Raw genomic sequence first — 15396 nt, 5'->3', positions numbered from 1 at the left:
ATAGAAAACAATAACAATAAGTCTGTTTCATTTACATTTGAAGTCATCAATGGTAAGATGTCCATATAATAAATATGAAGCAGAAATATTGGAGTGAGTTTTCCTTTGAAATATCAACTGAAGTCAATCTTCATCTTGTTTTTTTTTATATTTTCTTATAACAAAGCAGGCCAATGCATTATGGAGGCAGCACAGTGGCACAGCAGGTAGTGCAACTATCTTACAGCTCTATCAGCCTGTGTTTGATCCTGACCTCAGGTCCGTCTGTGTGGAGTTTCTATGTTCTCCCCTTGAATGCAAATTCCACCCAGACAGTGACTGTGGAGGCTCAGTCATGAGGAGGAAGAGGTAAAGTTCTGTGTGATCAGAGAATTAAGGGAGTTGGGGAGCTGGCACAACAGCAAGGATGAGGCCTGGGACCGATCCAGGTTAATTGGTCATTCTAAACTACTCCCATTGTGGGTAGGCAGTGTGAGAATCACAGGGGCGTAATGAACATCTCTGAAAGCGCAGGTAAGGCGGAAAGGCATGAATGTGAAGTAGAAAGCCGATTATCAGTGCCAGCTCTCAGAGTAATCCCATTTCCCCCACTTATTTTCCATAACCTATTCTCCTTCCTTAACTTTACACATATTGCACCAGGGATCAAGATCAAATCTGGATTAGTAAACAACTGCAACACGGAAGAATCAGTAAATAGGGGCTGGGTGAAGGCATAAACAACCATATCTCCCAAGAATGTTTTATTCCCAAAACTCTTGCTACCTGATTTCACTGATCACATGCAGGAACATCATACCTCTCCTTGTTTGACTCCATTCAGATTCATATCTCTGTTGATACCTACAATGCTACACTGCTAGCCTTCTTTGTAGCTACTTTTCTTCCCTTAGCCTGCCAGTTTTGCAAATGGCAATGATGGGCACTCTCTTGGCAACCTTTTCATCTCTCTCTCTCTCTCTCTCTCTCTCTCTCTCTCTCTCTCTCTCTCTCTCACCCCCCCTTTCTCTTTCTCTCTCTTTCTAGCTCTCTTTCTCTCCCTCTTTCTTTCTCTCTCTCTCTCTCTCATTCTAGGATGAGATTTGCCATAGGGAAAGTGAACAAGGTGATTAAAATATGATATAGAATCTTGGACTTTTCAATGGAAGCATGGATTACAAGAAGGAATTCATAAGAAAAATTGGTCTGATCACAGGTAGAGCACCATGGTTATATTTCAAGAAAGATGTAATACGCTCAGAAAGGGTGCAGAAATAGACTGAGCATTGGAGAAAGGGCATTTCAACATGTGATACAATCTTATTCAGCAACTATTTGGACTGAACTGGGTACAAGCATGGGAAACGCTCAGCCCAAGTCTATAGGAAACTGCAGACCACCATACAAGCTCCCTTATCCACCATCAACTCCATCTGTACTTCCCTCTGCCTTTGAAAAGCAGCCCACATATCAAAAGTCACATCCCATATCGACCGCGCTCTCTTCTCCCTCCTCCCATTGGGAAGAAGATTTGCAAATATCTGATCACACACAAGTCATGTTCTTTTCCATTGTTATCAGACTCCTGAACGAACTTTATAAAACCAATGTAACTCAACGCTCAATACTGTGGTTTTAACAGCTGTACCACGTATGGGTTAACTGTCTGAACTGTTCAGAAAACAAACTTTCTCACTGCAATAAACTCGACAGTAAACTTGAACTCAGACCTGAATACCATCTCACATGCTGAGTGCTTTTTTTTTACATAATTTCGAAGGCCAAACAAGATGATCCTCTGCACTTGGGAAGTGACCTGCGAGGTGGGGTAAGTTCTGAGAAATGGCATCATCTCCTGAGTCCTCACCTCTGAAAGGTTCTAGCAACTTTGGATATCTCCAAGTTCTCAAAGGCCTTTTAACTGTATTTAACTGCCTCCAATAAGGACAATTAACTATTCAAACAGATTTCAAGTTTATTACCATCAATTGTATAACCCACCAAAATAGTGTTCTCAAGTCCTCAGTGCAAAAACATGCAACCACACACACAGACATAACATGTACACAGACAAATTCTAAATATGCCGTATGTATGTACATATAGATAAATAAATAAATATTGACAATAAATGTAGAAACTTAGAGAGAGATATTTTCAGTTAAGTTATGGAAAATTATATTTTCAGAAATAATTGAACACAAGGACATAAATTATGTACCTGAATTATATAATGATCACAAGAAATAGAAGCAGACGCTTAACTCCTTTTGGCTGCTTCATTAATGATGGTTGAAATTTTCTCTCAATGATACTAGCCTGTACTAACCTTATAATCCTCTCTTGGCATTTAAAAATCTATCACTCGCTGACTTGAAGGTATTCTGCACTTGAACCTTCACTGTTCTCTTTGATAAAAAAATTCCAAAGATTCACCACACTCTGAGACAAGAGATTGTTTTCTCTCCTTTCTGTTTTGAATGACCACTCATTATTTTTAAACTGGGACCCTTGGTTCAGCTAGAGGAAGCAACAACACCTGCCACGTTGGCCCCAAAGGAATTTTGAAAATTTCGGTAACGATCTTCTCTCCCTCTTCTAAACTCTACAGATTAAGCTTGAGCCTTCCACATGTGAGAATCTCAGCGTCCGTAGTATCAATCTGGTGAAGCTTCGCTGCACTCTGTTTACTGCAAGTTCATGCCTCCTCACAGAAGAAGACCAGACCTGTGCAAATCATTCCAGTTGCAATCCCACCAGGGTCTCGTCCAAGTGCAGTAAGATATAAGTATATTTTTAATTGACCATACAGTTAATGCAGAGCTGTTACAGCACCAGTGGCCTGGGTTCAAATCTTGCACTGTCTGTAAGGAGTTTGTATGTTCTCCTCATGTCTGCTTGGGTTTCCTCCGGGTGCTCCGCTTTCCTCCCACCCTTCCAAACATACTGGGGTTGTTGGGTTAATTGGGATATTTGGCTGGCATGGGCTCATGGGACAGAAGTGCCTCTTACCATTCTGTATGACTAAATTAAAATTAAAATTAAAATTCATGATCCATCTAATGTCCATATCCCTTGGAGCTTCTCTGCAATTTCCTTATATCCACATTTGGGTTATCGGAAAAAGTCATGACACAAATCTTCAAAATCATTTGTGTTTTTTTGTAACTTATTTAAACTATAGCATCATAATTAAAAAATGACCCACTAATTTTGGCTTACCATCTTCCTGCTTATAGCTGCCAAGATCCCCAGTTCTGATCATGGAGACCTTACATTGACTGCGTCTTTTTCAACAGATTCTGCATTTGATGATTTTATTTTAGAGTTCCAACTTGAACAATTATTCGAGATTCCTTTATTGTCATGTAATAGGTCACAACATGTAATATTACACAAAATTGCCTTCTATTTATTTTTACCCAAAATAGACTTTATTCACAATAAATTATTTACAAAAGGAAAACTTCAGTCTGTTCTCATCCTTACATTCATATTTATACTCATCATTTTGCATTCTTACATTTGATTCTATTTGCCCCATTACCAGAACTGTGACACCTTGTGGCTTCTACTGCACCCCCCCTCACCTCTGTTGTTTGAGGGACTTCCCCTCTATCTCAGTCTCTCAATGCTCAGTAATGGAAAGGCTCTAGACCGTAGTCCTTCCCCCCAACACCCTTGCGTTGGCTGCATCAAGCCTCAGTGGGTCCCTCAGCATGTACGCCTGAAGCCTGGAATGTATTGTTCGGTAGCATTCCCTCAATGACATCTCCACATGATGAAAAAGTCAATAGGTTTCAGGCAGACCAAAGTGCATCTTTCACTGAGTTGATAATCTTCCAGCTGTCCTGGATGTCCGATTGTGTGTGCATCCCTGGGAAAAACCCAAAAAACGGTCACGCTTCTGCTGAGGATGAACTGTGAACAAGGACCCTTACATTCTTCTCCACATACTCTGAGCAAGTCTGCATACAGCAAAGAGGTGAGCAACTATCTCCAATCCACCACCGTCTTCTCAAGGAAAATGTGTGTGGTGGATGATGTCTATGGTTGTACTGGAAGGATCTGATGAGGAGAACTTCTCTCAATGCCAGCCAGGTCAAGACTTGGTGCAGCTAGAAAACTGCTGGGGATGACATTTTTTTTGTTTTAGGAAGGCATAACTGTCTCACAAATGCCAGAGATCTGGGTTCAATTCTGACCTTGTATGATTTTTATGAAAAGTTTGTATGTTTTTCCAGGGTTTCCTTCTGGTTGCGCTTGTTTACTCCCACACCCCAAAAACGTGAGGGTTTGTAGTTTACCTGGCCATTATAAATTGCCTCTGGTATGTAAGTGAGTGGTAAAATACTGGGAAAGTTGGTAAGAATGTGAGGAGAATAAAATAATACAGGATTAGTGCACAGAATTTAAAGGGCGTGAACTTGGCAGGCCGTGGGGTCGGTTTACCTGTTGTACCTTTTCGTGATTTAGTAACTCCAGAAAAGGAAAGAACTAGCAGTTCTCATTCAAATAGTTCTACGATGATCCGAACTTGTATCTTTGATGTCTGATTTATGTTGAAATGGACTGAAATGGGCATTAGATGAATAGCGACCTCATTAAGTATGCTTGTTTGTGAACCCTGGTGATGGGGCATTCTGCCAGATGACCTGGAAGGAATTACTCCGCCAGGTCCATCGAGTCATCATCTCTCATTGTCTGCAGAATGGTCCATGCTGACCACTCTCAAAGGTTGATGCACCATCAATTACTCAGAGATTGAGGTTGAGAAACAAATAGGCTTTCATTCACTAAAGAACAAAGGCACATCCATACTGCTTGACTCTCCTGCACTGAGGAGGGGGCTATGGAACAGTCGCCTTTATACAGGAACCTGTGGGAGGGGCCACAGATACAGCTGGCCAATGGATGTGCCTGACCAGACAAATACATGCAACAGTGGTTTACAACATTAACCCCTCGTTTTTAAAAAGTGTCTAGCAGGGTGAAGTGCTGCTTACAAAGTCACTTATTAAGTCTGTCAGGTGGTCTGGTCATTCATTGGGACCGTCGTAATACCAGTTGTGACTGCAGTCCTATGATGAGGTCCTGGACCGTCTCTGGCACCTGTATGTACTTATTGGTGCTGTGCTGATGGGTAAGTAATGACGAGTGTGGTGTATCCCCTGTTGGGGAAGAAGCAGTGTACCACGGTTCAGGTGCTTGGTGTGTGGCCAGGCTGAGGAGGGTGTGGGGTGATAAGTGGAAGTCTCCAGAGCCCCTGGAGGTGCCAGATCCCTAATGGAGACAGTGTCCATCAGGATACGCCACACAGGCATATTGGGGGTTGGCATGGAGCCTTTCGACTAGAGGGTAGGACTTGTGGCTCCTCTCAAGCTTCCAGGGTTTGACTAGCCCTGAGGATGTCAGCCACACTGGCAGTATGGTCCCTGACACAGATTTCCTGGGAAAGAAAAACATGTGCTGATACTGTTGGCATTCGTGGCAATACATAGAAGGGATCTGATGGAGTAGAGCACCTCTGGGTGGACCTCTTGCCAGCAGGAGACTGGAAGGCCCCTATATTTCAAGGCTAGGAGGATGGTTTTCCAGACAGCGCACCCTCCCTTTCCACTTGCCCATTTCCCCGGAGGTTGTAGCTAGTGGTCCTGCTTGTGGCAATGCCCCTGCCCAACAGGTACTAGTGCAGCTCATCACTCGTAAAAGAGGACTCCCGGTTGCTATGAATATAACTGGGGAAGCTGAATAGAGTGAATAGACTGCATGGGGCCTTGATGACTGTGATAGCTGTCATGTCAGAGCAGAGGATGGCAAATGGGACATGGGAGTATTCATCAATGAAATTGAGGAATTACACATTTTGGTCTGTGGAGGGCAGGGGTCCTTTTAAAGTCAGCACTGAGGTGCTCGAAGGGGAGGGGGGTGTGGCTTTTAGCAACTTTCCCTGTCTGGCCGGTTGGAGTGTGGAGTCAGTGCAGATCTGGAAGATCTTTGTCATGGATTTGATCACTTTGATGGAGTATGGCAGGCTGCAGGCTTTGATAAAGTTGAAGAATTTGGTAACAACGGGATGGCAGAGATCATTATGGAGGTTTTGGAAGCCCTCAATCTGCACACTGGCACAGGTCCCCTGGGACAGGGTGCCTGGTGGTTCATTAAGTTTCCCAGGCCGGTAAAATATATTGTTATTGTAGATGGACAGTTGAATTCTCCACCTTAATATCTTGTTGTTTTTAATTTTGCCCCTCTGCTGGTTGTTACACATGAACGCAACTGCACATTGGTCAGTTAGCAGGGTAAATCATTTACCATCCAGGTAAAGTTAGGTGTCAGGTGCAGCAGGTTATTAAGAAGGCAAATGGAATGTTGGCCTTCATCGCTAGAGGAACTGAATTCAGGAGTAGGGAAGTAATGTTGCAACTGTATAAGGTACTGGTGAGACCGCACCTGGAGTACTGTGTCCAGTTCTGGTCTCCATATTTGAGGAAGGATATACTGGCTTTGGAGACGGTCCAGAGGAGGTTTACTAGGTTGATCCCTGGGATGAAGGGGTTGACTTATGATGAAAGATTAAATCGTCTAGGATTGTATTCGCTCGAGTTCAGAAGAATGAGAGGAGATCTTATAGAAACATATAGGATTATGAAGGGTATGGATAAGATAGATATAGGAAGGGTTTTTTGAGCTGGCCAGGGAAACTAAAATGAGAGGACACCGTCTCAAGATTCGGGAGAGTAGATTTAGAACAGAGATGAGGGAAAATAGTTTTTCCCAGAGACTACTGAATGTTTGGAATTCTCTTACCAAGGAAGTTGTTGAGGCTGCCTCATTAAACATATTTAAAATTCGGTTAGATAAATTTTTACATGATAGAGGAATTAGGGGATATGGGGAGAAGGCAGGTAGGTGGAGTTAGGTCATAAATTAGATCAGCCATGATAGTGTTGAATGGTGGAGCAGGCACGATGGGCCAATTTTGGCCTACTCCTGTTCCTACTTCCTATGTTCCTATGTTCCTATGTAATGGCACCAGTAACACACTGCCTCTACAAAGTGTTGGGCTGTTTTCTCGACCAAGGAGTGTTGAATTTCCAGGTCTTGTAAGGTATGGGAAAAGAAAATGTTATGGGCCCAGATGACCCCAAAATCCAGCAGCAACGGAAATTCATCAAGACAAATAATTACTTTAAAAAAGTTACTTTTAATTTTCTTTAAACAAAAAAACAGGATAAAACTTTAACTTATTACTATTAACTTAACCTAACTTAATCCTTTTCTAATTCTAAGCCCTAGAAAAAAAAAGCAAAGAAAGAAAAAAGGAAATAGTAAAAGAAGGACTGTAGAATGCCAAGGGAATAGAGCACTTATAATTAAGTCTAATATTAGAAGTTGCTAAGAAATGAGGTGTTCAGAAAGTTAATTAAACATACAAACCCACATTTTGTAAATATGGGCACCATATTTTCCAAAATGCATGACATTTGTTTCATAAACTGTAAGTAATCTTTTCAAGTGGTATACAGCTTCAAAGTTATGCATGGTATCTTTCCATTCTTAAATATCTATCTGATTTCCATGATATTGCTATACATTTCATTTCCTCAAAACTTCTAATGCAATTCGTATAAATGTAGAAGTCAAGGCAGTCACATTGCATAATCAGCTAAATCGACACCTGCATGGCTCGCTGAGTGGTTGTGCAGCACCGTGGGCCTGGTCGCCGCTCACTCACCTGGCTGTGGATCCATCTGTGGCACTCTGGGCCGGGTCGCAACGCACTGAGGAATTGAGTACTCACCTTCAAGATAGTGTGGGGCTCCTGCACTCTTTACTTTAAGACACACACCCTGCAGGTGAGTTGCAGGCATGGGGTGATGTCACTTCTGGTCCCGGGCATCCAAGCCAGAAGGGATTTAAAAGAGGAGGCAAATTTAAATAAAGAGGCTTTTGCAGACTAACCACTGTGTCTGGTGAATTCATTTTGTAGCTCTACTGGATTAATTGCTACACAAATTCAATTTGATTCAATTTTAATTTAAGTCTTATAACCTTAATATTACTCAATAAAAGTGACATCGGATCCTGTGGGAACTTGATCCCTGTAACCAAAACGTTACTGACTTCCAGCCAAAAATATTTAGCTTTAGGGTACTGCCAAGTAGAATGCAAAAAAAGATCCAATCTCATGTCTACACCTAAAATATAAATCTGATGATGCAGGATTCAATCTATTTAATTTTTGTGGAGTCAAATATAACTGATGCAAAAAAATTATATTGAACTAACCTATATTGGTCTCTTCTGGTTTCTCAATATTATCCAAACTCATTCAATTAATTAAACTTCCAAGCTAAAATTCTTTCTGTGATCTTTCTTCCATTCTTTAATATAATTTCACATTATACATATTTCTTCCAAAAGTTAAATATCTGGGAACTTTTAATTCCCAGCCCTGATCACTATCCAACCATATTTCCATGATAGGAATTAAATCAAAGTCTCGTTATTATTTGTGCCATTAATTCACCTATCTTGTGACATGTATTGTGATTAAATGCCTTTAGTTTTGCTTTCTATTCCATTTTCCCACCTTTGTTCTAATTAAATGTTTGTCCCTTCTATACCCTTGGAAACATAGAATTATTGAATATTATAGCACAGAAAACAGGCTCTGGTCCTTCCAGTCCATTCTGCATTGTCCCAATGACCTGTACCCAGTTCATAGACTTTCATACCTCTCCCATCCATGTACATGTCCAAATTTTTCTTGAATATTAAAATTGAGCCCATATTCACCATTTTGTTCCACACTCCCACTATTATTTGAGTGAGGAGGTTCCCCTTAACCTTTTCCCCTTTCACCCTATCCCATGTCCTCTTGTTTGTATCTCACCTAAACTCAGTAGAAAACGCCTACTCTGTCTATTCCCCTCATAATTTAAAATACCTCAATTAAATCTTCCCTCATTCTTCTAAACTGCATAGAAAAAAGTCCTTGCCAGTTTCTCGGTAACTAATTTCCTGAAGTGCTGGCAATATCCTTGTGAATCTTCTCTGCACTCTCAATCTTATTGATATCTGTCCTGTAGTTAGGTGACCAAATCTTCAAATTTGGGCTCACCAATATCTTGTAGAAATATATTATATCACCCCAACTCCTATGCTCAATACTTTAATTTATGAAGGCCAAAGTACCATAAGCTCCCTTTACAAACCAATCAACATGTTAACACCACTTTCAGGGGGAACTCTGTATCTGCATTGTAATGGATAAATATTGGGAGAATTTGGTAAGATTTAGAGTAGGTTATATACATACACACATTTTAAAACAGATCTTATCTGAAATACTGAAGAATTCATATTCAGTAACATTGCAGGATTTTGGAGACTTTTATGTACATTTCACAAATAGGTGCTAATTGAAATGACATAATGAAATGAAAGACCATTGTTTGTAGGAGACAAACTGGCTGTTAAAAAGTACTTAGAGTATGCTCACAGAATGGTCACACGTGGGTTTTATTTATCTAAGACAACAGCTGACCAAGAGAGAAGAACTCCTGTTGTTTGCTGAAGAAGGTGAGGTTTTTGCAAGTGAGAGAGTCACATGGGCTTTCTGGGAGTCTCAGTTGGAGAGAGAGAGAGAGAGAGAGAGAGAAGTTAACAAGCTCTCCCAACTAGTGTGGGTGACACTGAAAAGCAGCTGAACAGTGCAAGCCAGGAAGAGCTGATTGGAAACAGAAAGTTCCAGAACAGTGGATGGCTGCAAGTGCTATCTGTCTGATGTTTCTCTTGGAATAAGTGGAACAGAAAGGAACTCTGTAGTAGCCTGAAGAAAGAGGTTATCATCTGGAGAACCCTGATGGGGCAAGTTTCATCAGTGAGACATTGAGGTGATGAATGGTGGTACCTCAGTTGTGGAAATCCTGGAACTACAAATCTCTCTCTGCAAACCTACAAGAACCTTCCTGAGCAGTAAACATTTACCTTTCGAGCACCAAAGCCTGGTGAATTTTTCACATGTTAAATTCTGTGCACCGTATAAGAATTGTCTGCATCCAGAGAACTTGGAAGAAGGAGAAGTGAGATTGAATTGTGAACCAAAGAACTTTTAAAAAATTTACACACACACTACATACATGTGCGCTTAGAATTAGAAGGGGGTTAATTTGGGTTAGTTAAGTATAGAGATAAGTTAGCGTTTGATTCCGTTTTCATGTTTAAAGTTGGTTAAAAACAACTTTTGTTTTAATAACCACTTGTCATGGTGAATGTCTATTGCTGCTGGGTTTTAGGGTCCTTTGGGCTTGCAACATTTTATGGGGGCATGTCCAGTTGATTGAATATGAGTTTTGTGGGTTATTACTCAATTGGTTGTTTTTTTCAAGCTAATTTAAAACTTGAGTGCAAAAAACCGCAGCAATGGATGTTGATAAGTTCTTGTCAGAACTATTAGTTGCAGAGCTGAAGAGCAAGAGAAAAGAGGAACTAATCGTTATTTCTAAGGCATTAAAACTGGATAGATCTGGTGAGTTGCAATTGGAATTGGAGAAATTGAGGATAGAAGAGGCTAAAAGGCAAAGAGAGGAAGCTAAAAAAAAAAGAGAAAAGAAGGTTTTACCAGAAGCACGTATTCAAACAGTTGAATTGAGGCAGAGCAGATGTTCTAAATCTGATAAGGGTGTCATGGATGTTTTCAAACCTTCTGTTTCAGATGGTTTAGTTTCAGTAAAGGAGGGAGATTCACAGGCTTCAGTTAAAATTCTTAGGGATACTGGTTCTGCACAATCATTGTTAGTTCAAGGGGTTTTAGCTCTTGATCAAAGAACTGACACGGGGGAGACAATTTTGATTAAAGGTGTTGGAGGTGAAGTGGAGTCCATACTTCTTCACAAAATAGTGCTAAATTCAGAGTTAGTTAAAGGACCTGTTGTGGTAGGAGTAATTTCAAATTTACCCATGGAGGGGGTCTCAAATTTATTAGGGAATGATTTGGCAGAAGATAAAGTTGGGTCGGTTTTGAGATAAACAAGCAGGCCTAGGAAAGATGAGGTGGTAGAGAATTGTGAGATATATCCTGCATGTGCAGTAACAAGGTCCATGTCTAAGAAATTATTGAGAGACGAAGATCCGTTTGACGGAGATTTGCCAGGTGCTTGTGAAATGGTTTGAAAGAGAAGGGTAAGGATTTCTCTTTGTCAAGGAAAGAGTTAATTTGGCAGCAGAGAGCAGATGGCTTAGTTTTAGACTAAGCCTTGTTGACTTAGCAGACAAAGCAGTAACTGAACAGGAGATTAGAGAAATGGCTTGTGGTTATTATTTTAAAGGTGATTTGCTAGTGAGGAAATGGAAACCTCTTGATATTCCTTCTAATGAAGAGCGGGGTGGTTGTTCCTAAAAATAACCGGAATAATTTTTTTAATTTAGTCCACAGTATGCCTTTAAGTGTAAAGAAAGCCATGAATAAGATTTTGAATCAATTTTTCTGGCCTGGTTTGAGGAAGGATGTTCTACATTGGTGCAGGACATGTCATTTTTGTCAGGTTGTGGGGAAACCTAACCAGGGTCCTCCAATGGCTCCATTACAGCCTATTCCTGTTGTTGGGGAATATTTCACTAGTGTTATTGTGGATTGTCCCCTGCTGAAAACTAAGTCTGGAAATCAGTTCTTGTTAACAATTATGTGCACAGCATCAAGATTTCCAGAGGCTATGCCATTAAGGAATATTAAAGCCCATTTCCTTCTTACAACGAAAACATCTGTCTGATACTGTTGGGTCCCATTTATTTAACTTTTGAGGCATGGTGTATAGCCTGTGTAACCAATTATATTGTATCATAAGTAACCTCGTGTTTATTGTACTTCTCATAGTTCCGGAGCATAGCTTTTCCCATGTTTCATTCTTTATTTTTATGTTTAGATCTTGTACCCACTTTTGTTTGGGTTTACAGCTTATTTCCTCGTTCTCTTTCTCTTGCAGTCTGTTGTACATGTTTGTTATAAATTTTTAAATTATCATTGTGTCTGTAATCACATATTCAAAATTGCTTCCTTCTTGTAACCTCAGTCTGCTTCCCAATTTGTCCTTCAAGTAGGTTTTCAGTTGGTGGTATGCAAACAATTTTCCGTGAGTTATACCATATTTGTCCTTCATTTGTTCAAAAGATAATAAATTATTTCCCGAAAAACAATTTTCTATTCTTTTGATCCCTTTTCTCTCCCATTCTCTAAAGGAAAGGTTATCTATTGTGAAAGGGATTAGTTGATTTTGCGTCAATATTAATTTTGGTAGTTGATAATTTGTTTTATTCCTTTCTACGTGAATCTTCTTCCAAATGTTGAGCAGATGGTGCAGTACTGGTGAATTCCTAAGTTGCACTAGCTTTTCATCCCACTTATATAGTATATGTTCAGGTACCTTCTCCCCTATTTTATCTAGCTCTAATCTGGTTTTTCCCTTGTTTGATAAAAATCTGATAGGTATCTTAATTGTGCTGCTCTATAATAATTCTTAAAATGTACATGCAATTTGGGCATGTGAGAAAGTGGAAAAGTGTTGGGAAGATCTAAACCAGGTATTAAATAAAATCACAAAAAGCAACATACCAAAAAATCCAGAGATCTTTCTTCTAAGTAATATAAGATGTAAAGAACTTGGACTCGATTTGGATGGAGCACAAAAGAAGATTTATTATGATAGCCCTAGCTGTAGCAAAAAAAAATGCATAATGTAAACCTGGAAATTAGAATGAGAATACAGCAATGGTACATGGAAATGAATAAATGTATTCCATTGGAAAAAATAACATATAATTTATGAAATAACATCACATTATTCGAACAAATTTGGGAACCGTACATGGAACACAACAGAAAAGTCCTACCGTGGACCTCCACCACCTAAAATGACAGAAGGAGAAGAAGATGAAATGAACTGACCAGTGTGTAAAAATAGAAGACACAAATTTCTTGTTTATTTTCATTGTGTGATGACATTGTTTAATGGGTTTAATGTATCATATGGGTTTAAAGTTGAGTGGGTGGGGAGGGGGGGAGGGTGAAGGAGGGAGGGAATGGAGGGGGGAAGGGGAGAAAATGACAGTGGGTATATTCAAGAGGGAAATGTTTGTGTGTATTTTGGTTAGTATGGTTCATAGTGTGAAAAATTTTTTAAAAAATTAAAGCCAAAACGGTGGTAAAGACTCTGGAAAGATTTTTCACAGTTTTTGATCACATAAAGAAATTTGGAGTGATCAGGGATCTACTTTCATGTCTGGGTTGTTTCAACAATTAATTATGAGTTGGGAATAAAAGAGATCACTTCATCTGCACGTCATCCTGAAACTCAGGGAGCTTCGGAAAGATTTTATTCTACTCTTAAAAATATGTTGAGGATTTATTGTTTGGAGAATGGGAAAGATTGGGATGAAGGTATTCATTTATTGATGTTTGCAGCAAGGGAGCCTGTGCAGGAGTCATTAGGTTTCAGCCCTTTTGAAACTGTGTTTGGACATGAGGTTAGAGGGCCTTTAATGTTAATAAAAGAACAGTGGGTTAATGAGGATGTGCAGTTGGACTTGCTGGATTATGTTTCTAAATTTAAAGATAGGCTACAAAAAGTGTGGACTTTGGCTCAAGAGAATTTAGAAATGGCTCAGGGTAAAATGAAACGTTTATTTAATAGAAAAGCTCAAGTGAGGAATTTTAAAGTAGAAATTAAAGTTTTGATTTTGTTTCCAACACATGACAATCCTTTAAAAGCTAGATTTTCTGGTCTGTACTCAGTTAAATCAAAATTGAATGATGTTAACCATGTTGTTAACACTCCAGATAGAAGGAATAAAACTCAGGTTTGTCACATAAATATGTTGAAACTGTATTATGAGGTTAATGGTAGTGGAGAACAATCTGTATCAGAGGTGTTGGCTGTTGACAGAGTGGAGGAAGTGATGGATCATAAGATTATGGAAATAAAATCTTGTGAGGGTAACCTTAAAGAAACCATGGTTCCTATGTGCCTGTCTAACTCAGCAATTTTGGAAAATTTGGAGGAAAAGTTAGTTCATCTTAAGTCACGAGAACAGATGCAGTTGAAGGAATTAATTTTAAAATACACACATCTGTTTCCTGATGTTCCAAAAAGGACATCAGTAATTTAACACAATGTGGATGTCAGAGAAGCAAGTCCCATAAAACAACACCCATACAGAATAAACATTCAGAAAAGTAAAATCATGGATCAGGAGGTTGAGAAATTATATTAAACTCAGATGGGAGTTCTCCTTGTGTTCTGGTACTGAAACCAGATGGAACTGTTAGGTTTTATACAATTTACAGGAAGGTTAATTCAGTAACTAAAACAGATGCTTATCCTATTCCAAGAACAGATGATTGTATTGATAAAGTTGGAAAAGCTAAATTTCTTACTAAGTTGGATTTGTTAAAGGGTTAATGGTGTGTGCCTTTAGCTGAGAGAGGAAGGAATATTTTAGCTTTTGTTACTCCATCCGGTTTATATGAGTATAATGTGTTACTTTTTGGCATAAAAAATGCCCCTGCAACATTTCAAAGGATGATTAATTTGGTAATCCAAGGGTTAACACATACAGATGCTTATATTGATGACTTGGTCACAAAAAGTGACAGAAGAGAAGAATATTTGAAGGAATTGGACAAATTGTTTGCAAGATTATCCAAAGCAAACTTAACTGTTAACTTAGCGAAGAGTGAATTTGCAAATGCCACTGTGACATAATTTGGTCATGTAGTTGGTCATGGTAAAGTTGCACCTATTCAAGCAAGAGTGAATGCAGTTACTGAATTTTCTATTCCCTATGGCAAGAAAGAAGTGGGAAAGTTTTTAGGAATGGCAAGATATTATAGGAAGTTTTGCAGAAATTTTGCTGAGGTTGCTCTTCCTTTAACCAACCTTTCGAAGAAAGGGAAGAAATTTGTGTGGACTAAAGAGTGTCAGACAGCTTTAGAAAATTTAAAGGAGATGCTATGCCATTATCCTGTATTAAAATCTCCTGAGTTTGAAATTGACCATCCAGTTGCCTACTTTTCAAAGAAATTCAAAGTTCATCAAAGGAATTATTCCACTATTGAAAAAGAACTGTTGTCTATCGTGTTTGTTCTGCAGAATTTTGATGTGATCATCATCTCAGTACATCTCAAGAACCAATTGAGTTAATTATTGACCACAATCTTTTGGTGTTTTTGAATAAAATGAAGAACAAGAACCGAATATTGTTAAATTGGAGTTTGATATTACAAGAATATGATCTGCACATTATTACTATCAGAGGTTCAAATAATATTATAGCGGATTGTCTGTCAAGATGTTAAAATTGATCATGTATAAAATGTTCTCAACATTGATATTTCATTATTATTATATATATATT

The 15396-nt window shown here is 39.1% G+C and overlaps 1 long non-coding RNA gene across 1 annotated transcript in view; it reads left to right on the top strand.

Moving 5' to 3' along the window:
- Positions 1 to 3305, top strand: part of LOC138744773 (uncharacterized) — a 135544-nt gene extending 132239 nt beyond the window's left edge. Inside the window, exons 2-3 of the long non-coding RNA XR_011345767.1 lie at positions 2591 to 2756; positions 3219 to 3305. This is a non-coding gene — a long non-coding RNA (uncharacterized lncRNA). The remainder of the gene's footprint in view (positions 1 to 2590; positions 2757 to 3218) is intronic.
- Positions 3306 to 15396: the final 12091 nt, after the last annotated feature.

This window comes from Narcine bancroftii, chromosome 1 (genome assembly GCF_036971445.1).
Source record: "Narcine bancroftii isolate sNarBan1 chromosome 1, sNarBan1.hap1, whole genome shotgun sequence".
NCBI classification, from domain to species: Eukaryota; Metazoa; Chordata; class Chondrichthyes; order Torpediniformes; family Narcinidae; genus Narcine; species Narcine bancroftii.
Note: the sequence above shows the minus strand (reverse complement) of the source record. Positions and strands in the feature narration are given on the sequence as shown.